This window comes from Argopecten irradians, chromosome 13, assembly GCF_041381155.1.
Source record: "Argopecten irradians isolate NY chromosome 13, Ai_NY, whole genome shotgun sequence".
In the NCBI taxonomy this organism is placed as follows: domain Eukaryota; kingdom Metazoa; phylum Mollusca; class Bivalvia; order Pectinida; family Pectinidae; genus Argopecten; species Argopecten irradians.
The window spans coordinates 25,348,914-25,375,700 of NC_091146.1; the positions used below are offsets into that span (position 1 = coordinate 25,348,914).

The 26,787-nt window shown below is 33.8% G+C and overlaps 1 protein-coding gene and 1 pseudogene across 7 annotated transcripts in view; both read left to right on the plus strand.

The window, feature by feature from the left end:
- LOC138306692 (uncharacterized) overlaps positions 1-26,787 on the plus strand; it is a 154,418-nt gene that overhangs the window by 67,328 nt on the left and 60,303 nt on the right. The gene's annotated exons all lie outside the window — the stretch shown is intronic.
- LOC138306701 (uncharacterized) lies at positions 10,224-15,363 on the plus strand (annotated as a pseudogene).

Here is a 26,787-nt window from a genome sequence, read left to right on the forward strand (position 1 = left end):
AATAGTATATTTTAGGAACATTAATTTTAATGTTCTTTTTTTTCATTGATGACATAAAGTTGTCTGATATTCAGTGACTTTGCCCACGTAAAGTTTTGTCACACATGTCTCTAATGAAACCATTCTTTACCAAGACCACTATTCAAAAACTGGAATTAACTGTGACGACATGACGTAAAAAATTCGAATAAATGGTTATTTCCACTGGGTTTATCATTCCATTTTCACGTTAAAATGTAAGTTGATTTATTTAGGTAGTAAAAATAAGTTATTTATGTGTTTAGTTCATTTGATGTTTTTTAAAACTCGTGTCGAAGCTTTATCCAATGACAATCTAATTAAATACATATCTATATTATCACTCTGAAAATATCCAATCAAGGGTAACGTTGTAGTGAGCTTTATACAAATGCACCTACTTACATCAATTAAAAACGACATTTCGTCTCAGTATGATTAGCCACTTGTAAGGTTTCAAGACCACGCCGACTCCTAATAGGCCCTGGGATCGATGTTAAAAGATCCTTAGGAGACATTGAGATTAAGGATATGTATTTTAATCAGATTATGCCAATGATCGAAAAAATTAAAAGTTCCTGAACTCTTCATAAAATCTTATATTGAATAAATTTATACTTATTTGAAAGTCTACACCTATTTTGAAATCTACATTTTTGTTAAAAAATATTTTACAATTCAAGTGAAGATAAATATTAATGTTAAACTTATAAAACGTTAAATACATAATGTAGATATGCTGTCAAATGTTTAACAATGCTTGTGTTCTAATGACAATACCATTATTCACTTCATGGCGTTCTTATATTTGTTTTTACTATATTCATTATTCATTGTTATATTTAATTGAAATGAAAGTTATGCTGATCATACTAGGTGGCAGTGTAAAACGGCACAATTTAGATTTTGTACATATTATCAATATTGACAGTAGATATTTTTGTACATATTATCAATGTAAACAGTATATGAATTTGTACATATTACCAATATTGACAGTACATGAGTTTGAAAATATTGACAATATTAACAGTACATGAGTTTATACATGTTGTCAATATTGACAGTACATCAATTTGTACATATTAACAATATTTACAGTACATGAATTGTGAACATATTGACAATATTGACAGTATATGCTTTTGTACATATTATCAATATCTATAGTACATACATTAATATATTATTGCCTTCTTTTTAGGGCACTATGGTCTCATAGTGTTGTCAAGGGATGGCATAGTACCCGAGCCGGAAGCGATAATATGTCATTACAAGACAACACTGTGAGGCCATAGTGCCCTCAAAAGAAGGCAATTATGTCTTAAGAACATAACGAATTAAAAAAAAAGCGACAGTGACGTCATTTTCGTCAATATGACGTTCGTAACAAAAAGCGCGCCAAACCATAGTCCCGCGGGAAACCCGCGGGAAACCATAGTCCGGCGGGAAACCATAGTCCCGAGACTATGGCTAAATAGTGACCGAGGGCTGAGCCAATGAAAACGCGAGGAAAGTCACGTTATGTACTAATTGTAACTATATTGATGAATTTGTACAATTTATCAATATTGACAGTACAATATTTTGTCCATATTATCAATATTAACAGTACATGATTTTGTATATATTATTAATATTTACAGTTCATATTTTATACATATTACCAATATTGACATTTCATGATTTTGTACATATAGATAGTATTGACAGTTCATTACTTTGTACATATTGCCATATTGACACTACATTTTTTTTACATATTGGCAATATTGACAGTACATGATTGTGTACATATGGTCAATATTCACATTCCAAAAAAAATGTACATATTATCAATATTGACAGTATATGAATTTGTACATTTTAACAATTTGAACAGTACATGATTTTTTACATATTGACAATATTGATAGTACATTAATTTGTACATATTGTCAATATTGACAGTACACGAATTTGTACATACTACCAGTATATATAGTACATAAATTTGTACATATTTTCCATATGGACTGGACATGAATTTGTACATATCATCAATATTAACAGTGCATGAATTTGTAAATTTTGTACATATAGTCAATATTGACAATACATGATTCTGTACATTTCATCAATATTGACAGTACATGCCTTTGTGCATACAATCAATATTGACAGTACATGAATTTGCCAATTACATGATGAAGCAAAACAAAATTTAATGGGACAATCAAATCGTGTTAACGAAACAAAATAAAATAAGTTGTGTATTGCATCTTGATTATTGAACGCAAACATACTTTGCAAGACTTTTGAACATTAAAGGTCCTCTGATTACTAAGATTATTTCAAACATAAAACATTGAACATGTCGAATATGCAAACTACAACATTTTTACTTATTGAGGTAAGAATCCAAATTCATACCAGTATATTGTATAAGCTGTATGGTATATTCTGGTTATAATGCCAAGCGGGGTATTTTGGACAATAGATAGACATGTAAAAGTTATGTTAAGAATGGTACATGTATGTAGTTCACATTAACACCATTCTGACGGTTCTAACCCTAAGTGGTCGAATACCTTCAATTCCTAGTTCTATGGTATTTATAATGCAGTCTACAGTGGATTTACAAAACTAATCTAAACAGTTTTGTGGACAATTGTGAACGTTATAATTATATTTCCGACTGTCAAACGCTAATGATTCGAATACACTGTGTTCTCGAGATTATTTACACGATCTTAATCTGGTCCAGATATCTGGACTCTGTAGTTAATGTATATTTGGAGCAGTTTGTACTTTACAATAACTGTAATAAGTATTCAATTGCTCTATGTATACATTACATTTATTAGATGTAATTACATAATTTGTATTAATTTGTTCTATTAATACAAACTTAAAATTTAAATCAATGGAGCCGAATACATAAATGTAAATGCGTTCTCAAATGGTAAAAATAAAATAACTGGAACTGAGATTACTTCCATTGTTTGCGTCTTTTATGATTTTTCCCCATGATTGTTTTCTGATAAAAAAATATCGTTGACAAATCTTTCAGATGTTAAGTTAATACATCTTTACACCGTTACAATGTTTACAATGTATAATAAACTGTGGGAATCTAATAAGTTTTTTTTTCTTGAAGTATCTAATTGTGGAGTCATTTATAGACACTTGGTATCGGAGCCAACAAAAACAAGGTTTTGTCGACTATGAATGGGAATGAATATCAAAGGACAGGTATAGCCGTCGATGTATATATTATTTAGGAAATTGATCGATGAATGGGGAAAATATGTGAATATATGATCCATTTTGCTGAAGAGTGAATGTATTCCCATGACTAACGTTTCCAAATATAAATAATTTGGCACAAGAAGCCGTACCAAATTTGAAAATGGAATAAAAATCACATATCGATGTGTTGTTTTGAATCAAAGTTATTTATTTGACATAATCTTAGCCATACACACGACACGCTGAAGCAATTGCGTATTTACAAGAACCAGTTAACCGCAGTTTTTGCTAAAAATTAAAAATACTTCTTAAAAGCGAAAATATGATAACAAAAGCTTATTTATCCAAATTTAAATCCTTAATATTTTTTCCTTAATGTACATTTAACAGATTCACAGCAGATGCACATAATAAGTACATAAAATACTCAGAAGTTTCGTCGATTCATTGGAATTTTGAAGTACAGTGTATAGTTTTTCGTCTGTCCTCAAAGGATATTAAGCACCAATTTCCTTGTAAAAAAACCATATGTAGCTACAATAAAGGAAGTTTGATGATCTGACATCCCTCTGTAGATTGCCCCTTCATTTTCCATTTCTTTACTATCCCTGAGGACCTGATATTAGTGCACTGTACAAGAACAGCAAATGCTACAAATAAGTTATGCATATACTGACTGAAATAAAGATGCCCGTCAACTCTGACAAGACTCAATGGTATCGGTATGCGTGCTTACACATGAACAAAAGAGTAATTGGGCAGAAACAATCAGATAACAATGTGTTAGTAACGTAAGAATTTACCACCAATACATTGTCGCGTATATGATTATAAACCTTTTCATGATTATCAATATATCTATACTTTTATGCGGTACACAAACGAAGCATCTTTTACTCGTTTCTGTACCATGGTACACTTCTGTGGCCGAGAGCGGCCATTGATACAATATGACCCTCAGTGCACGGCTATTAATCTTCTGATTGAACCAGAAATAACCTGACACTTAGGAATTCACTCTCTTGTATAATCTTCTTGATGTCGGGGTTCATGTAGGGAAACTTCAATTAATTCGTAAAACAATGTTATATTTTTATCTGTAAAGCAACTGATGATTACGATCATGAATTGAATCAGATTTATTTCATGATTTTTTACCAGGACAGCTCCGTATATTTCATTGTTGTTTTGTTGTTAACCTATGTCGCTATTTCCGCTTTCAGCCATCGTAGGTTTAGATGTTGTGGAGTACAGATCTTTGTTATTGCAAACACGGATGGATGTATTTGGATATTGAATGTAAATAAACTGCCGTATATTGTAAAATCTTTGGTCTGTTTTAATAGAAAATACAATGATTCACCACAGAAGTTATTTACCGTTTGTGAGAGAAAAAATAAAACAAACAATGTTAATTCGATTTACAAAGAAGATATTGAACGTCATTTAGAGACAGAAGTCGAGGACAATTGCTACAAACGACATCAATTACAATTGTGGAAGTGGTCGCCTATTTAACACGAAGCAGCGAATACAACCAATTCCTGAATCTGATGATCAAATAATAATCTTTTAATTTAATGAATTAACTATTTAGTGCTAATAACATTGTTTTCTAAAACTACTTCACTGAACAAAATTGTGCATCATATGATTGAGAAATGATATTCCCTCTTTTTACGTCAACACTTTTATGGTATTATTACAGAGCAGTTTATCTAAGGACGAGTGCATGTCAATATAACCCACCATTCCTTTAATCGGACAAAGACAACATAAAAAGAAAGATCTGAAATGGGAAACGACAGATATTTATAAACTTGAGCTACCATGTAGTCGCTTCAGTTTAGGTTACGTACTAAGGAGCATGGACTATTACAGCGAAATAAAACATGCGACATTGTGTACTTTATTTACGACCATTTTTATCCACTCTTTACTTCCAGTGAACGCAATGTAGTGTAGTGATCTATGTTACCGAGATGTGTAATCATAAATGTGTAGTCAGCTAAGGTTAAATATTAGAGAGTATGGACCAGTGCAGCGAATCACACACGCGACATTGTGTATCTTATTTCCGATCAGTTAATGGATCAACTATTTACTTCCCACTGCATGCAATAATCTATTTAATCAGGTTGAAGTTTAATCTATATAACTAGTGGCTCTAAAAGGTCTGTTGGTAGTCTTCTGTTTAAAGGTCTTGGAAATGGAAAGATTTCTGTATAAGATTGATATATAACTGTATATGTCAGTCGGTAGGTATTTTCCGGGTACTAGGATTTCGTAGGCAGTAATTGATGTAATGCACAAAATATCCAAGGTCTTATTTCAAATCCACAAACACTATCAAACAAAATGTTAATCCTAGAAGGACGAAAAAGTAAACACTTCCTGTTGTTCGGTGTTTCTACCGTTTGTATTACCGATCTTTCTCCAATATTATAGGTAACTTTTAAAATGCAGGAACTTAGTCATTCAAAGACAATGCCAGTTTTATAATTAAAAACCGGCTCTATCGTTCAAAGTATTTTAATAATATTTTATAATAAAGATATAAAAACAGCAAACTAAAGTGCTAGATGAAACAATATTTAAATTTCAAAATAGACACAATAACATATTTGATCGTCATGAAATATTCTGAATTAAATAGCCGATCTTCACTGCTAATTGTCTGAATCCACTTAATAGAATAGAGCATAAGCACTACGTAGCTTGAGAGGTGTGATTAATAATCAGAATTGACACGGATATGTCATCACTTATTTGCTTTTTAATTAACATTCTTATGTTGATATATAGAACATTTTAAATGTCGGCGAGTGTTTATCGTTTTACTTGTCAGTCCCTTTAATTCTTTATGTACAATATAAGCAAGATCTTAAATCGGAATTAACTGACAGCGCATGCTACCAGTTGGTCTTCATGACCAGTCTATCGTAGCGGAATCAGACACGCGACATTATGTATGTAATGAAGCGCATTATAAAAACAGTTCTATTCTCAAGTTAGAAAACATTATAATTTCAACGACAGTCATTTGTGTTAAGTTGTATTGTGATTAACACTGTAACATATATATAACTGGTGACCCTCTATAGATCAGTTGATACGTTTATTATTTAAATCACTGTTGATAGCGTCATTAATAGGCGTATCCTTTCAACACCTACGGAATCTACCGAATGCGTAACTTAAAAAAATGATGATGTGCATGGAGTGTAGATCGATATATTTTTTGTTTCGGTACTAGGACTTTGCTGACAATCATTTTCCTCTATAAATTATATGAGAGTCTGCACTTTACACCACCATTAGTCAAAATTATACTTCAAGACTAAAAGAAAATAGTAATATCAGTTACACCATTTACACGTAGAGATACTGGTGTGCGCAAGATTAACTCCTATATCCGTGAAATATGAGAAAGGATACTAAGTGTGTATATTTGATGGGATGGCTTGAAAGGTTTAGAGTTCTGATTATTTGTGCCTAATACGTACTTTTTGTATGGGCTCCACGTTTTCATGAACCAGTCTAACACATAACGAACCGGTCTAAGTTGTCATTATTATGTATCCGACTAAGTGTGATTGTTTACATTGTTCAGTGATAATCAGTATAAATGAATACACCATGTATAAACTTGTACGTCCTTTATTGAGCCAACATAACAGGGCTCTCGAGCAGAAAAAATAACGATAAAGTTTATGGTAGAGTAGATACATCTCGGTTACAGATGTGTATGTATCCGTCATATTGTTTTATACGTGTCGAGCTATCTACTCTAATCACAAAGAATGTAAACAATATTTTGTTATAAAAAGCAGCAAATGTTTATAAATAGAACAAAGGCAGGAAAAGTCATGCTGCAAACACGAAATCCTGATACTGCGAGAGTGCATCCCTTAAATATAATTATAACGTAAAATTAATAATATTAAGCCATCTTATCATGTACACATGTATAGTATATGTGTTGTAAACTGTAATGGAGAGGGCGTTTGTAAGTTATAATTAGCTTGTGTCCTATCCTCTTGCTAATATGGCATACAATATGTATAAACAAATCTTTAAATCTGTATTGTTTTACTTGATAATGCTCCGGGTAACCGAGCTCCGTATCAGAATAGTGTCTGTCAACAGTAAGGAGAGAGTGTAGGTCAAACGGGGTCACTTTAAACTTCCTTCTATAAAACTTCGCTGAGAGACTGTCAGCTAATTTTAGTACGTAATCAAGATAAGTGTGATTTGTTTTCGGAATAGTTATAGAGCAGCTTTGTTTAGGCAGTTCAGGTTCATGTTGCCAGTGTAGAGGATTTTGTGGAGAACAAGAATGTTTACGTTTTTATGCGCTGTGGATTATTATACAAACTTGAGTCTGACTTCAGAAAAAATGCAATGAGTCACCAGAAAGGTTATTTATCGTGTGTGAGAGAGAAAGATAAAACAAAAAATTGTTAATTCGGATCACACAGAAGATATTAAACGTCATTTAAAGACGAAAGTCGATGAAAAATATTACAGACGACATAATCTAAAATTGTGAAAGTGGTCGCATATTAAACACTAAACTGCAAATACAACCGATTCCAAAGTATCCATTTGATGAAATAACTTACTTTTTGAGTTTAATGAGTTAACTAATCATTGTTAAATCAATGCGAGATATCAATTAAAAATCCCAATTTTTTGTAAAACTACATAACTGAACAAAAATGTTCATCTAAATGCTAGGAAATTATGTTTCACACTTGAAATTGATACCAGGATGCCTTCGCTTATAAGCTTTTAATTGAGCACTTTTTTAGTATCAGTACAGAGCAGCTTATCTGAGGACGACGAGTGCTTGTAAGTATATCCCACCGTCCCTTTAATTTGACAAGGACAATTTCGCGTGCTACCTTGTGAATCTCACTTACGGTCAAATAATGTATCTCCTTTGATAAATCACTATCTACTCTTCGTGTACTTCATGCAATGGTAATGCAATGTGTTTTGTAATAAGATATATATAATCAGTGACTTTAAAGAGGTATGTGTCCTACAAGGAGGCCAGCAATTGTCGAACCTGTTAATTATGTCACGTTGTTAATTAATTATAATACATTTTATGCAAATTCATCCTGTAAGGTTAATAGTGCCAATTAACACTCTCTGAGTGTATAGGGGAGGTCAACGAGAGCTGTCTCAATTCCTGTTGATCTGATTAGCAATAAGCGTAGTGTTTCAACACTGAGTGGTACTGTTCTGAACGTTGTGTCCAGTGTAAGACATCGGTCTGTTCTATACTCAGATCAGTATCCTACCCTGTCACACATTAAGTGTACTTTATATGTACCTAGATATCACTAATAATTTACCAACATTTATCGCACCTCGGACAGAAATGTCCCCAAATGATTGGCGGAGAGCCGTCACGTGGTGACCCCCTATCACTTTATAGGGGGTCATTAAATTTTATTATGGTGCAATATGGCGGCTCTCGCCCTCGCTTCAAAATTTAAACACATTATCTTCACCTAATATATACCACTTCATTACCGTTAAACTATATATTACTTGTTATTTTTGTGTAAAAATAACTTTAATCGTTTTATTGCTTAAAATTAAATGAAATGCATATTTTCAAATACGAGTTGCTTCCCCTATGCCAGTTTTAAAGTTGATGACGCGGCGAAAGGCAAACGTTACAATTCAAGCGTTTTCTAGACTGTGATTATAAACAAATGGATGAGTTCGTACCTACCGATCAATACTCACTCTACAATCAATTAATCGGCATACCTTGTAAGTGATTATCTCAACTCAACGAGAATGCACAGATGATCAAGGAGATTGCACTTTAAATGTTGGATGGATGTTTGTGTCACTTTTGTTTGTGATGCATTCAATATCTACAGCCAGTTTGGTGTCGTATTGTGGTAGGCCTGTCTTACTGTACACTAGGAATGTCGAATATTGTTGATTTATGGATATTCAGTACGTATACTGCAGGTTCCATAATACAGTATATTTGCAAAGAAGTACATAAATAGATATGTAGGCCTACTGCCTAACGTTAGGCTACTTCTGAATTATTTTAAAAGCGGCGATTGGTTGTATCCTTCGCCAGCATATTTCAACTTTGAATTCAGATTCTTGACAAAACAAATAGGAAATAAAGACCTTATGAAACAAAGGTCCTCGATGCGATAAATTCGTTATATAGTTAGTTACTGACCCCCTATAAAGGCATAGAGGGTCAGTAAGAAGTATAGGAGGCTCGGACTACGCCCTCGCCCCCTTTAAATCTTACTGACCCTCTATGCCTTTATAGGGGGTCAGTAACTGACTATATAACTATTAATAAATACAATGCGTGTGCCTGCCCGCCAGGGATACCAGATAGACATTCAAAGAAGAGGTAATGACTTATGAACGAATAACACTTCATAATATAATATTCTACTCTATGATATAAATGCTAAGATCCTAAAATTACTACTGTAACATTTCGTTCTACAACTTTAAGCTCAGACCGACCTCCAAACGCTTTTCAACAGTATCCTCAACATGTCCGTCCTTGGACTTGTCGCACTTCTAGCGACCATGGTGTTTTAACACCGCTCGTTGACCGTATATCTTGCTGCCATAAAAGCCCCGCCAACCCACCTAAACTACGTGTACCTATACACAAATAAAACAGTGGCACATTTACATCTTATAGATATAATGATCAACTCACTCTAATATCACTTATCTTAACGGCCAGCCATAATTCTACTTAATTAATTAACACTAATTAGCATTACATGTAACCGGTCTAGAGAAAAAGAAATATATAGACGTTTCCAGGGAACAGAAGGAAGTTATAGAGGAGATTATGCACACAGAAATATCAGAGAGAGTGATGATGGCGTGAAAGGTTTTATAACAATATGCGACTTTGGCGGCTAAGAAGTCTTCTACAACACGCACCATAGTTATTTGTCCAGTAACATGGTGTTTATTGTTGTACTCGACTTAAAGATGTGTACAGATCCAGAAAGATTGGCAGCAGGATATGGTAATTATATCAACGGAGTGTTAATTATAGTTTAACATAGTCCACATCTAATGATTTCAGTATGCAGTAACATTATTGAGTGTCGGTTTTTCTTTTGTATACATGTATGTAACCCTGATCAATACCAACCGCAATATACCACCCGGCTACAGAGAGCGTCTCTATAGTCAGAGGTTCCGACCCCTGGCAGATGCAGTGATTGGATTTATCATATAACTACATGCTCTGTTGCATTAACAGTCATGTATTTCTCCTTTGAATCAATGTTGACAGGTATAACGGAGCAGTGGCTGAAGAACATTGCCACCTATGCTATTGACGACTCCGCAGTCGATGCCAGAACTCCACCCGTGATCCTCGTCGGGTCCCACCTCGACCAAGTGTCGTCTGATGTAAGGAAATTTATTGTATGTGCTCAATCAGTAGAATAGTATATGCTTACATCATTTCACCGGCCTTGTGCTTCGTCCGTTGCCGTGCTTCTACATTCATAATACATATGTACAAGAAAGCATGAACACTTCACAAAACAACATACATTTGTAATAATATCCGCACCGGAGACCCCAACCCTAACATATAACCTTACTCCTTGCCCAATGTAGAATACGTTGTGATAAATATTGTATGATAATGTATGAAAAGGCATACATAAACCATATGAAAAGATACAGTAATTTCTGATAGGGACAAATCCTGATAATATTTACAATATGAAATATATCATTCCCGATCTACTGTGACGTGAACGTAAAAATCTGATAAATACAGGAAGAATGCTATAATCAAAGCAGCATTTGAAAATATGGCAGTAAGCGTCCACTCATGGTAGGGGATACACATCAACGTAACCGTCAATGCATCCTGGTCATATTGACAGCCGTCGTTCTGTCAACGATGATCATCATAGAAAGTGTAGTGTACATTTGTTCAAATAGAAGTATTGTTTTGCTATACACTGATTGTTATTTCTTTAAGTGATGACACTGAACAATTATAACTTATATATCCTAACCGTAGAGAGAAGAGCAAGAAGCAATGTTTGCTGATGTTCTTCAAACTCTCCACGATAATCCAACTCTGCAAGGAATCATGGTGAATCACGTCCAAGATGCGTTTCCCTATCGCAAACCTATTCAATTCTACGATAAACCAAGACACGTACGAGGTAATGTGGCAGAGAATATTGGATATATCCCATCTTCAATCACGATGGAAGAAACCTGTCCCTTCGAGGTTGACAGATCTCCAACACGAGCTGGTACGGCCAAAGCATCAGGGTGTCATCGTTTTGACATATGAGGAGCTGCTTCATGTCAACCGTAATTTGCCAATGCCACTTAAAGAAGACGAAATCAAGGACTTCCTCCAGTAAGTATTTCTAAATTCTTGAAATGAGTTTTCCCTTGCACTAGAAACAATCGCTTCCCAGATATGAAACAGTTTGGGCAAGTATATTCATATTTATATATTTGAGGTTATCAAAACTATAATGTAAATTACATTTTTTTATCATACTCTAAAATCAGGAACTTGAAATTAAACGGATCATTTCATTGCAACAACGTTCATGGGAATAGCCCATTTGTCATCCTCCAAGCCCAATGGACGATAAATGCTTTTAAGAAGGTAATTACGGATCCGAAATTTACAACCAACCTTCCTAAAATACTGAGACCTCAGTGGACACAGTATGAAAATTCTGGCATCCTTCCTTTCAAATTACTGCTGCAACTTTGGAATGAAGAAACGTTTCTTGATAATAAAGAAATCCTTTTTTTTATCGTAATGGAAACCCTCAACCTTTTGGCTTTTGGCGAAACCACTTTCTGATGATCCCAATGATGATATCGGCTACTACATAGTACCATGTATGCTGAAAACCGCGGATCCCGAGGTGCTTCGACCCATACTTGAAGATCCCAACACTGTCATCACAGTCACTCTATGTATCCAATTCAACAACCCATTCATCCCACAGGCTGTATGGGACAAACTCATTGCATCTTGTATTCCAAGATTTGAACATTTCAAGAGACCAGGACAGGTTGGCTTCAAGTTTATTCAACGGCGGTTTGCTTGCCTGGCAGTAAACGGACTGTGGAACATGGTCATCAACTGTAGAGACCAAACAATGAAGGTCACCATGTTTACAAAGGATGCACAAGTAACAACCAAGGGAGCTGGGATAAGTTTATCCTGCATTCTAAACAATCTTTTACAGCGAATCCTTGATCAAAATCAGCAAAGCCATCTGGAGTATCAATTGTACCTACACAACGACTTCCGGTTCACGTCCAGTGACAAAATGGTGAATATAGACGAATTGAAAGGGTTTGAACGCCTTGAATGCATCGGACCAAATGGTTGTGAATGGATTAAGAGAGATGATATTTACGTCTGGTTAGATGATCCATCAACAGAGGTACGTGATTGATTTTTATTAAATGTGTATGCTAATGATTTGCATTGTTTTATTATGTTAAATTACTTATTTGTTATTGTAATAGACATGCTTTATTTTTCTAGGACAACCAGACAGCAAGGTTATCTGAAGGTGGGTCAATTAATCAGTGAAACTTAGGCATGCAATTCTAATTAATTTCTGTACAATTATGTTTAAAATGTAACTTGTAATTTTAGTTTTCCGACTTTTTTATGACTTACATATGTAGTCATTGAGACAAAATAAGACGTAAACTAATTTTCAACGTAAGATTAGAATGTAAAGATAGCGTGTGTGTGTTTATTTCGTTTTCTTCTATCGACCTCAGAAGCATATTCGCAGAAATGGGGAAACTGCAAAAAATATGTTTTTTTTTTAATCAAACAGATGAACCAATATTGTATCGGGAAAAAAAGTAACTGTATCAAATCCCCCTCTTGCAATGCATTAAAAGTATTATGCTTTGTCTATGACGTGGTTAAATTAAAGTTGATTGTAATTGCAGATATGAGTCATGAATTGCCTGAGAGGAAATTATCGTACAAAGAAATTGACAGGGTTTCCAAATATATCGGCAGTGGATATCAGACATTCTTTGTCGGCCTTGGCTGTCCTAGTGAACTACTTCAACAGGAGATGGAAGAGCATCGACACCTCGCATTTAGATCTCGGATAACAAAGGTTTTCCTTCAACTTTCCAAAATGAGAGTAGATAGCAAGTTCAAGACAGTAGCTGTGGCAATGTTACAAAACGGAATGGACCCAGGGAAACTATTTGGAATAACTGACTCCAAGGAGGATTTTATCTATAAAGGTAGGGATGTCTGATGAACAAATAGGCCACACATCGTGTGATTATTGTTAATATTTTCATCTTTCCTAACTAGATGATGAATTTCAATATCCGCAAAGGACGTCAAAAAATAAAGAAACTATTGGTTCCTTTAAGTCATCACCTTTTCAATATAATTTCAGATGAGCGATTGCCGGTGGTGTGGCTACAGGAAACACTCTCTGTACATGATGTCCAAATCATTGCGAGGTATATAGGCGTTAAAACCTACTTCAACATGTTCCTTGAGCTTGGTTTCCAGCCAGAAGATGTAGACAATTTTGACGACCAGTATAGAAGCAGGCCGACTCATGACAAGATTAAAGCCTTGTTGGAAACGTTCATTACCGAGACCCAGCCTCCGCCAACAAGGAACATGATTTTACTGGCGATGCAGGAATGCAACATGGACACAGAGTCTCTGATCACAGCATTTATCGCCACAAAGGTATCGTATCACGTTTAATTTAGTACCATTTATTAATTTATCCAATGTTTGAGACCTTTTCATATTATTTTCCATTTCCTTAATTGGTTTAGTTTAGGTAGAACTTGAACACATATGAAATTGTAATCCTAGTATATTGCTTTTAGCAAACCAGAACTTCAACTTAATGAACATACAATGCGTTTCCTGTTAACTATTTGATGTATTGTCTTATTATAGTTTTCACTATCACAATCAGCTACTGATAATGCGTTCCTTTGTCTTCTGTAGGGAACCAGATAAGAGCGGCAATAATAATAGTATGGTGACATTCAAGCACGCACGGGATATTTAATGCAAAAGACATATGTTGTGTTTCTCATTACGGATACATCAATTTTGTCATATCGTCATGCATTATAATTAAGTCTTATCTACATCGGATGAAAATTTTCGTGAACCAGTGAACTTTCAGAACTTTTCAAACGGACATATACAGAACGCATTACAATGGATCCCCGGAGAAGCAGTGTTTAGACAATATGGAGACAACACTGATTTCCTGTATGCTAACGTCACAAACCTGAAAACATGTAGCAACGATTGTGCCGTGAAAAGGACATATAAGTGAAACGATAAGACTATGTTTACCAGAGTTGTAGATCATATATGTATCAATGGATTCAGTATATTAAAACGCATGTGTCATTTCGATCACCTATCTGTTATAGACGTTAAGTTTGAATCCATGACTGGCATCGTTTTTGTATTTGTTTTTCTTTTATGTTAAATCGGGCTATATAACCTTTATGTAAGAAGGTGTTTATAAACAGGACCTATTTCAATCTGTTCTACCTAGAGTGATTTAATGAAACGTAAATAACCTAATGATGATGATGATAATTATACCATTGTTATGTTTTGAAATTTGTATCTACTTGTAATTATTTGTAAATGTCTTGCTGTATTTTCAACATAGCTTAACATGTATCGCCATGTTGTCGCAGCTACATGTATGCAATGAACAGTTTTTATCAGTGATTGTCTTTGCAATTATTATCTTTTATTGATCAGTATGTAAAACAGCGAAAATATTCCTTTTTAGTTTCTTGTTATTTTATCATTTATATATTTTTTCAGTGTTATATATGCTAAAGAAGTGTGCACATGGACCAAATCTGTGTAATATTGATATTTCCTATTAGGAAAGTATTCGGTACAGATCTAATGACCACACGGGATTGAACTGAAACATCATTGTATTAAAACATCGGTTTTTATTTGAAATGTCAAAGGTCAAAAAAAAGTACAATGGAAGTTAGAGAAAATTACTCAGAGGTGTCTTCGTCCTACAGATTCGTATGTAGGTAGAAACCCTTCAATGTGCACCAACTACTCTGTTGGTCTTGGACAAATAGGACATAATTATGACGTATAACACATGCTTTTATAACGCTTGAATTGATATCTGTTCTCGTAGATTTATCTAAACCGTCTTTTTTACCTTTTGCGAAAATATATATCAGGACTGATAATGTTAAAGGTGTTTAATCTGTTGTGTGCTCTGTTAATGAGTATGTGCATTGTATGTGAGTCTGATTCATGAGAATGTTTTCGTATGGCAAAATATACTGGTTGTAACTGTCAATTTGTCTGTGTATTACTGCACTGGATGTTTGGTCACACGTTATATCTAAATACCATAATTGACAATGTGACTTGGGAAAAGGTTGTTATCATAAGTTTGTCCTGTCGTCATTTGATATCAAACATATCGGAAGCATAATGTAAATTAATAACCAATGCAAATAGTAAATAAAACAAATTGTAAATGCATTTTTGATCATTTGGTCATTTCCTTTGCAGAATCATAATTCCCTGATATCTACAAAATGATACTAACAAGGTCCGTTCGTCATAACATATCAACTGACACCATACCCATCCCGACACAATTGAATATATCTTATAACACCAGCGAGTTGTACCTGTAACATCATGATATATACCTTATAACACCAGCGAGTTGTACCCTGTAACATCATGATATATACCTTATAACACCGAGCTGATGTTTACTTATACCAGCTGTACCCGTAACATCATGATATATACCTTATAACACAGCGAGTTGTACGAGATTACCTTAAACCCTGTAACATCATGATATATACCTTATAACACCAGCGATTTGTTTCCTATTACATTATGAGATATACCTGTAAACACCAGCGAGTTGTAATCTATAACATTATGAAATGTACCTGATAACACCATCGAGTTTTATTATATAACACCATCCTCGAGTATATGACACATGATGTTACTGATAACACCTCACAAAAACCCTATGTGACGCCATTTGTGTCCATAATAACACAATGTAATCAAAAAATGAAAAATAAGAACGTCAACATATATATTCTGCATAACTACCTGATGTGTAGATCTGTGGTATCTGACAACACTTGGTTGTCTACGACGACACCTCGGAGGTATATCACAACACCTCGGAAGTCTTTGACACATCTCGCAAAATTTGTATCAACGGTCTCTGGTTACACCTCCCAGGTCCCCTTAAAATACCTAAGATGTCTCTGACAACATACAAGATGTATCTGGAGGTATCCGAAGACACCTGTGGAGTCTCTAACAACACATCAGTTATCTCTTAAAATACAACTACAACAATACATCCCTGACGACACCTCGAAGGTCCCTGACAACACCTCGAAATATAGATTCAAACGAAAAGGAATTTCTAAATTTGTGGACTCGGAGAAGGATATTGGAGTTACCATAGATGATAAATTTTCTTTGATAAACATATCTATAAAAAGGTCAATAAAGCAAATATTTAGTCATGGGATTATTATGGTGGACTATGGAATATATAGACCAGCGCAGTTATCTTCTATAACCGGTATTGCATATGCCTGATATTGAATATGCTGTTTAAGCCTGTTGTCCTTGCATTCGAAAACGTTCTACATTGACCACCAGGCAAATATCAGGTCTCTCAATTTTGTCGAAAGCACTCATTTACAGTCGTTGATGCTTGAAATATTCTCCCATCAAATGCTGCAATTTTGATGTAAACTTGATTCATATTGGAAAAAAGCCACAAAATGTATTCTTAAACTGAACATATAATACTGTAACTTTCTAAGGGCTGTCTATTATATGATTATAAATGTATAATGTCAGAATAAATATATGTTTCTATGTATCATATAGTTTCTCCCTAAGTCAATATATAAAAATCCTATAGTTTGTCCCTAAGTCAGCATAAAAATCCTATTGTTTCTCCCTAAATCAGTATGTCTATATAGTTTGTATTCAGATATATAAAGCATCTGAAGTATAGATTCAAACCATATATGTTATTCCTAAATCTGTGAACAAGCCCTATCTTTTCTTCCTTAGTTTTTATACTAAATTCATCTGTATATAAACCATATATTTTCTCTCTCCTTTGTTCTGCTGCTGTACCTAGGTCTATATATAAACCATATTTCATCTATCTAAGTATGTATATACATATATTCTCACTAATGCAGTATACATGGCATTGTTTTTAAACCTGAAGTAGTGATTATTTTTCGTATTACACAGATTAAATGCCCTTGAGTGTCTATCATTATATTTCCCCGTCCCTTTAATAAGACGTGTGTGATATAACCATGACGATGTGGTGTGCGATAGAGTAGGCAGGCTAGATTACAGGTAGACTATTCGCTTTAACACCTCAGTGAAGGGTAGACCAGTTTAAATGGCGTCGATTGTTATCAATTTACGAGTCCGTCCCTTTAATTGAACAGGTGCAATGCATAACATGCTCAATGTAGTCAGTCTGTGTTACAGGTTAGGTATGTCGACATCAGACATTTTACTGGGGCTCAACATAACACTTCTGGAACCAATCAGGAGATATATAAATAAGAATGTATTGTTATTTACAATGAACTTTTAACGGTCATGTAAACCCAAATAAGTATTATTTATTGGACGGTAAATATATCCAGTTTTAGTTTGTAGGCGATATCGTATCCGGAGTCACTTCAATGCTTTCTAATGCCACGATGTTTCTACCCCTTTTATTACCAATATCACTTAATTGATTAATTAATTTATGTCAAAGGAGTCATGCGTAACTTGCTGTGAGCGATTGTTGTTTGGTAGTTTAGGCAGCAATTAAATTAGCCCCGGTGTGCATATAGCGACAGCATATGACATGAGCACATTGCAAATTGTGGAGACTTGTACGCCAATTCCTCATACATATATAAAACTAGAAGGAAAGTAAACGTTGTACGCCTTTAATTATAAGTGATTTTAGTACAAGAGTAATTTTAATCTTTGCAATTAAATGGTAATTTCATACAAGAGTAAGTTGAATATCAGCAAATGAATTATAAAATTAGTATGTATAACATAAATTGAAGAAAATATATACAGACGATACAAAACATAACAATAACGACAAAATCAAACTGTTAGCGTTTTCACTCTATCTAAGGGAGTCCGAAAATAAACGAAATCAGACACCAGATATCTGGTTGGTTTAGGGGAGGGGGGGTGGGTGGAGGGGGGGGGTATACCATGATTCACTACGGGACAGTAATATTTCTACTATCAATGCAAACACTGCACTAGCAATTTATATACTATGAATCACAATATAATGCAAATAAACCACTGTTAAATATATATTGGAATTTCTTACGATTACTTGTAGTTATTAAAGTTATTGTACACAATACTTAAAATGGAAATTGGCGTATGTAAGCACAATGTCAGTCGTTTAGTATATTTCAGGTAGCAGAGTTGTGTAGGCGATAAGTAATGCAAACATAATTTTGAGGGTTTGTTCGCGTTTAACACATCATCACAAACAAAAATTAATAAAATTAATAGAAATAAAAGATAATACTAAATCTAGTAGAACTAAAAACGTAATTAGACACTTGTATTTCACACGGTATTACTGCTATTTATATCACCGATAAATTCTTGTGTAGTTAAGATAGAAAAAATGATTAAATATATGGCGATTACTAAACTGAAATGCTAGATATCATTAACATATTCTAATTCATTAACATAATATATCAAATATATTTGAATGTTAATAAATGTGTATTTTTAAATGTCGATGAGTGCTTATCGTTATATATTTACATTTTCCATTACTCCAATGATAATCATGATCTGCATTATGAGTCATTGAATGCAGTCTGGACTTGAATGGGTGTCCTGCTTACTGACAGTAAGTTAGCCTGCGTGGTAAACTTACATTGTGGTTGAATGAATCAGTTTGGTTATGAAAATAAAAATAAAAAACTTTTAAATGTCTGTATTATCAATAGGAAACTGAAAAGCTATCTAGTGGTTGTCTATAGGTCTGCTGCTACGTTTTTTGTTTAGCTGTCTGTTGTTGATAGTCTTACCAATATTCGTAGCTTTCGACACTTGGTGGTATAACTACGTAATGCTTAAAATGGTATGATATGGCACAGTGCATGGAGGATATATCGGTAAATAATTTGGTCCGGAAATAGGCATTTGTAAGCGATAGATTATATCTATGAAAGTCTCTTATAAAATAATTATTATTTTGTGTTGTTTACTGGATAGGTGTGTGAACTGACAACTTTGTATATAAATGTTAAATGACACACGTTAATACCTTATATTTACATTTTGACAGAATTTTTCTTTTATTTGTGTTACGATAACATATACTCTTTTAATCTGGTCAATTCTTTTAATCTGGTCAATTGATTGGATCCCGGAATAGCTGACTTCAGTTTTTTTCATGCTATGCATGCAATATTTCTAAAACATTTTACTTCCTGATAAACAATTTCAGATTCCCATTACTTTACATCCACACCATTTTCGGGAGGCAGTGTTCCGTTGAGTGTTTTCATGCGCGGCATATTCTGAGTTTTCTCAAGTGTAAACGATTTTCCGACTGCATAGATCGTACAGCAAAGATATTAAAAATTAATCAGAACTGAAATAGTAAAAACATTGACATTAAAACTACCGGTCTACATTCTTTGTTTTATCAATTATCAGACTAATTGCGGGTGTTTAATTTACAATTAATGTCAAAATGGCACGTTTAAAAATCAGTTGCTTTACGGTAGACCGTCCCCTCTGATTTCCTCGGAAGAATTTTGTTTATTTTCTATTTTCTTTGATAAGGCAAATCCTGATCACAGAAAGCTCATAAAAATCACATATCACCAGGTTTTTTCCATGGTTCGTAAAGATATGTACGGATGACCTAATATTCCGGATTTTAAGGATTTTTAGATAGATACGATTTTCTCCCTGTAACTTCCCTTAAGATATAAAGAGTATGCCTATATCATATTCATACCTTCAGTAGGACATATACAATTCATAACTGTATAAGATAAAATGCATTTTCCGCAATAAAACAAAATATATTTATTTTTCAAATAAATCCAGACCCATTTCTAGTGAAAAATTGCATCAAAATGTTCATATTTTCTTTTTTTCTGAAGAAAATGATCTAAAATAAATAGAATTTTGAGAATTCCCATAAAGATAGATGTATTTCAATTACGAAAAGCAAATAAAGGTATACCTCACCATATTATTTTTAAAAATATGACCGATTCACTTACTGATACTCCTTCAGTTTGCTCAGAAAATGCTTAAATATGCGAATCCGTAGCATCCCTCTACATTATATGTTATTCATTTACCCTTGTATTTTTTATATTTATTTTATTATGAAAGTATATAAAATAACATAAATGATTACATACCTTGATAAATAACAAGCTTGGGAAGCTAGGCCTAACCTCAATCCTTTGTTTTAAAAGGTCTTATTCAGAAGGATATATAAATTAGTTTTTCTAAGGCGAATATTTTGCTCTGTGCGATTCGGTATTGAAATCAACTATTTTCCGAAATAGAACCTTTCAAATTTCAAGTAAAATCAGTATAATTTTGATAAAAAAAATGAAAATATGTTCAAGCAATTTTATTTCCTTTATATTGTTTATGCGTTTCAAGACGAAAATTAGTATACCAGTATGTTACGATTCAACTATCGAAGCTGAAAACTCGAATATTTGCAATCAAAACATCACAAACTTACTTCAGCATCGATATATTGTGCTAATAAGTTCAATCCTGCAAAAAGGATAGTATTGCGTACATGGTTATAAATGATAACGGTAATTAAGTTGTTAAAGTTGCATGGTCTGTGACTTGTTGTATATATCACAACGGAATTCCTGGTAGTTACAATATTTCTCTTTTTGCGGTATAAAATCGAGAGACGCTAATTAGTTTGCCAAATACGAATTTATTAAATCATTTTTCTATGAAGACCGAGCTCTAGATCCTAACTGATGACAAAATATGAGACATGGAATTAAATGTACAATTGATAAAATGGGTGACACCTGGCATGTATATGACTCTAGTATGGCTTGTCGGTACTCGGACAGGTGAGATAATTAGCTTATCTATTGTCTGAGTCGTAAGTGTCATAATACTAATAAGACCAGTTTGGATAATTAACTTCAAAGGGTAGATGAGCTATAAAAACACAATGAATACATTACAATTAACCATATGTTATATATAGAGTAATTGACTGAAATAGAGTGAATATATACATTTACATAATGTAGCTTTAAAATATCATGTCACAAGAAGGAAATAAAGTTACGAAAGTTTGAGGAAATCAAATTAAATAATACTGAATTAAAATTTTAACCAATGTTAAAAAAATGCATAATGTAGCACTTATATCATAAAATTCTTCATGATATACATTTGGCCTAGAAACGTATGTAAATCGTTCTACATATTTGTATTCGCCTCTCTAAGTATTTTCCGTATTTAATGACTTATGAAAAGTTGGTATTCGCAAAGTTACTAAACAATTAAATTAAAACATTGATTGTTTTCGTTTAAAATAGCTCGGCAGTATCCGAACTATTCCGATCTGTACGGGTATTGCCGATATTGACCACGTGGGACGGTTCGGGAGGTTCCGATCTATACGAGTATCGCCGATATCGGTCACGTCATGCAACTCAATTTTCCGATATTACCCGAAAGTTTGAATCATGGCGTTGACTGTGGTGGTTCTTTCAAAGCGTGTGATATTTCGTGTGACATTTACCACTATTCAATAGGGTATTGGTGTTTTTATGAATCCGAATTATCATATATATCAATTTTCACACATTGTATGTTTTATGAGAGTTTGTGATGGTGCAAATAACGAGAAATACAACTTTAACGTTAGCCTACTGACGCAAAATTTTTCATTTTGGGTTCAATAAATCCATGTGTATTCAATTTGATTGTTTAACGGCCATTGTTACTCTTGAGTTCTATTTTATGCATGAATCTAATGAATTATACAATATTTTCTGATTACCACACGGTTCACACTTTAAGATTGGTAAACGTCAAGTAAACATTCGAAAAACTTGCATACGAAATATTTGCGGATATCCAAAACCAGTTATAATGGGTACGGATAATTAAAAGACCCTTGCCGGGATCCGGATAGCGACGTTGCAAACGTATGGCGTCACAGAAGGGAAGGTGTACGTAAATACTTCAATGGTGAGCAGCACCTAGCTGTTTAAATGATGGTATTTGTCCATCATTACACCTCCCTCGTCCCCTTCATTGCTCTGATAATAAACTGGATTCTGAAATCGGAACAAACAATCACGTGTGTGCTTGTGTAGTCCACCTGTTGCAAAGCTAGAATAACATAAAAAAAATCTGACTTACTATATATGGTATTTGAACCCAAGATAATATTTTTGATCAGATTTGCTGAATAACACATTCCCTATCTTTGCAGTAGCCATTGTGATAAGAATAAATTATTTTATAGTATCATGCATATAACCATACAAATAATGTGCAGTTTACCCTGAGATATCGTCATGCAAACCATTTACTTTATAAACGGCCGCTGTGCGTATCCCAGAATGATCTATTTATCCCATTTGTTATACGCAGATCAATAAAATAGTAACCACTCAGACCAAATTAAGTTACAACTTCCTTTTGACATAAAAAGGTCATGGGTCATATCCTCGATCACATTGGATGTCTCCAGCTTTTCCAACATCATGATCTCTCACGCGCTTAAATCTAATAGTTAACAAACTCCTTTTTTTGTGATATAAATACTAACCCATTTATTGTCACATCATATTGTCTATTTGTGTTGGTTCATTGGTTTGTTTTTTATTTTATTCCTGAACATAATAATGGTATAAAGACACAGTATTTCCGCATGAATTAAATAACACTTTATTTGTATTGAGTGTTGCACGTTCGGCGAAAAATTGACAATGATGAAAGTGTGCAGCTGGTATGTGAAAATACGCCATTATCAAAAATTAAAAAAATGGCAAAAAAGACCTAACACAATGCTATTGTTGCATAGGTTAAGGCAACTAAATACGGAACCTTTATCTCGTGGCTCTAGCAAAAAAATATCATGTACAATGTATTTAACATCTAGTGTTGACTGTTAGAAACAATTCCCTTTGAAAGAACTGGTTTGTTATGACAGGAAAGTCCTAAGGAGAGACAAAAAGACTCCTCTATGATATTTGAGACGGAAATTCAAAATATTTTAATCTAGAATTGAGATCTCGGATATACATATGTAGGCGCCTTTTACGGTCATGCAATGGGGCAGCAGGAATAATTATAACATCATACTTTCAATTTAGCTGGTGTTTAAGGATTTTATTATAAAACGAACTTTTATAACTTGAACACTTGCTGTAAACATTGAAAATATTTAATTTTCAGGCGATACAATTCAATGAATATAACCTAATTTCTGCAACTGACTCGGCATATGTGACACAAGAATGTACTCATCTGAAATATACCGTGATATAATGCTTAACCTCACCCTAAATATTTGAAAAGTTTTTAAAATAGATTTTTGATCTAGGTAGCCATAGGATTAAGATTTAAAATTTAGATTTAAATAAATGCTTTAAACATTGTCAAACAAATAAAATTTCGTAAACAAATGGTATCATTCATTAACTATGACCTAGCTAATTGATGCACGTGACCCAGCCAATGTGATACTAGGATGTAATCATCTGAAGTAGGTCATGTCAAGATCAATATCAAGTTTTCATTTTCATAAAATTATCAAAGTTTTTATTTCCGAAATGTAATGCTAAACTAGGTCACTGTGACCTACTTATTCCATATTTTCTGAATTGAACTTCACAACCCCAAGATTTGCTGACAAAAACTGCTAAGAATAGCATTTTTAATATTGTATTTCATTAATTATGACTTAAATAATGAACATGTTAATTTCTACCCTTTTGACTTCTGGAATTACCATGAGCCCAGAAAAAAATGGATATTATGAATAGTATACAACATGCAGCTGATCCTAAGGTTTCTACATGCAAAATGTTTGACTTATCACTGAGTGGCCGTAAAACGACCCAAAGTGATACCTCTACTTTCTGGTGTATTTCTTTTTCGACTTCTTCATTTCTAATCTACCTTTTTATCGCCATGCTAAAGATGTTCCGATATACTAGAACACTCGTTCCATCTCTTTGTTCAAATCCCAGGTGGGTTAGTTGCCCAGTACTTACCACTGACGGGTGGTGTGTCCCCGAGTACTCTGACTTCCATCCATCATATTAAAGATGCTCCATCGCCGACGGAGCATAAATGATATTCATCATTTGAACAATAATTAGTATTTAATCGTGTATATATATATGTCTAAATAACAAAAAAAATATCTGAAAATAATTCATTTTGCCTTTGGTGAATGCGCAATCAGTACTTCGTTCCATATAGGATATAGTGCCGCCGACTTTTTTTTCGGGATACAAATAATTATTTTTTAATTATATTTTTAACTTGATGTAAAATTAGAAGCTCAAACTTTTCAATGCCGGTAATGGTGTAAAGTAAGTAACGTTTGTAATTGAAGAAAAATACTTAATCGTCTGCTGCTGTTATTGAAAGTGAGAAAATACCATTTGTCAACGGTGGACCATCTTTAACCTGATCCGTCCTCAAATGGACCATTCCATAAAAATAGACTACTATCCTAACCAAGTTTAATGTTAACTTCCATTGCAAATGGAAATGCCAGGGAGTCATCTGCTCAACCACGTTTTTTTTTCTTGACTATTCTTAATTTCTATCACTTTAAGATACATGGCCCGCTTACATTCGGGTCATTCAAAGTGATTTGTATAAGGTATTTTATTTGTTTCGAAATCGACGAAAAATAAATTAACAAGTTGATTATCATCGTGTTTATCTTTAATGATATCAAAAACTAATTTCAAACATATATTTTCTATTTATAACCATTGTTATACATGCATTTAAAACATACTGGCTTGGGGCATTTAAACTATTTAACACACTAAGACTTACAGTCATGTTGAAACCTACCTATTTCCTCAATGCACATGCGCGTATATTTCGTCATTGCTAGACAACAATAGATATACACCATGTTTTACTGATCCTGTTCAATTCAGTATAGTGAAAATGGATTATTGGATTTTCTACATGATAATGTGTTCCATATGAACAACCACTGAACAAGATGTGATGGTAAGTGTATTATTAACGGAACGTTATCCACGGTTGGGACTATTAATTAATATTCACATATGCCCCTATATAGTCAACGGGAAGGGAGTTGCGTTCAAATTAGCGTAAACGCAATGACGTATGAATACAAACGCAGTGCAGGTTCGGACTACTTCTAGTTCACGCTTCGATAAGATTTTGCGTCATAAGTTGACGGATTTTAAAATAACAATAAAGAGTTTTTATTAGATCTAATTAAATATGTATTTGACATCAAAACAAAACATGTGTTCAAGCATTGTAACGGTAATAAACTACAAAATGAATCGCTGGTCGGGGCTATAACCGGGGGGCTTTCCTCAGGAATGTTCGGGGAATCCCATAATTACGTCAGATGTACATGTGTGTACGGTCACTCATCTCACCTAAATATACAGAACATCAAATTGTCGGTGAATAATTCTGGGAGCGTCTAACCGAACAATAGGTTAACAGATCATATACAGGTTTCCAGAAAAAAACATTACAGGTAGCCTATCCGAAACAGTATCATGAGCTTAAATGGCCTCGTCTTTGCATTCAAAATAGGCCTACACACACGCAAACACTTGTCTATCCTCCGTACAATAAAATAAAAGTCATGACTGCGAAGAATTTAGTGTATATCGCGTTCTTAGACCGATACATACATGACAAACATTCAGCAGCTCAACGGTCATACCATCAATAGGCTTTATCACAGTCACTTTCCTCGGTTGAAAATCAAATATGGCGGCTCGCTTCACTTCGCACCGCATCACTACCCTGACAACGATACATACCGGTAGTCGTTCCGCCTTGGTTATCTCATTTTTATTCGAAATGGACATTATTAATATATATTATCAAATTGAAAAAAAAATATATGTTGAAAATAATTGAAAAGTGACATTGTTGTATTTCAAACCAAACTGCAGCTATAACATTCAACAATCGGAACTATATCTTCGGTCATCCTGACTACCGTAGTTACCCAACTTAGCAACCATCACCGTTTTAAATTGTATGTAAAGGTAGATTTATTTATGTAAATATATAGATTGAACAGTGTTTTGATTGCGTTAAAGGTGGTATGAACGCAATGGGATACAGACATATTCTACATGTAGCGC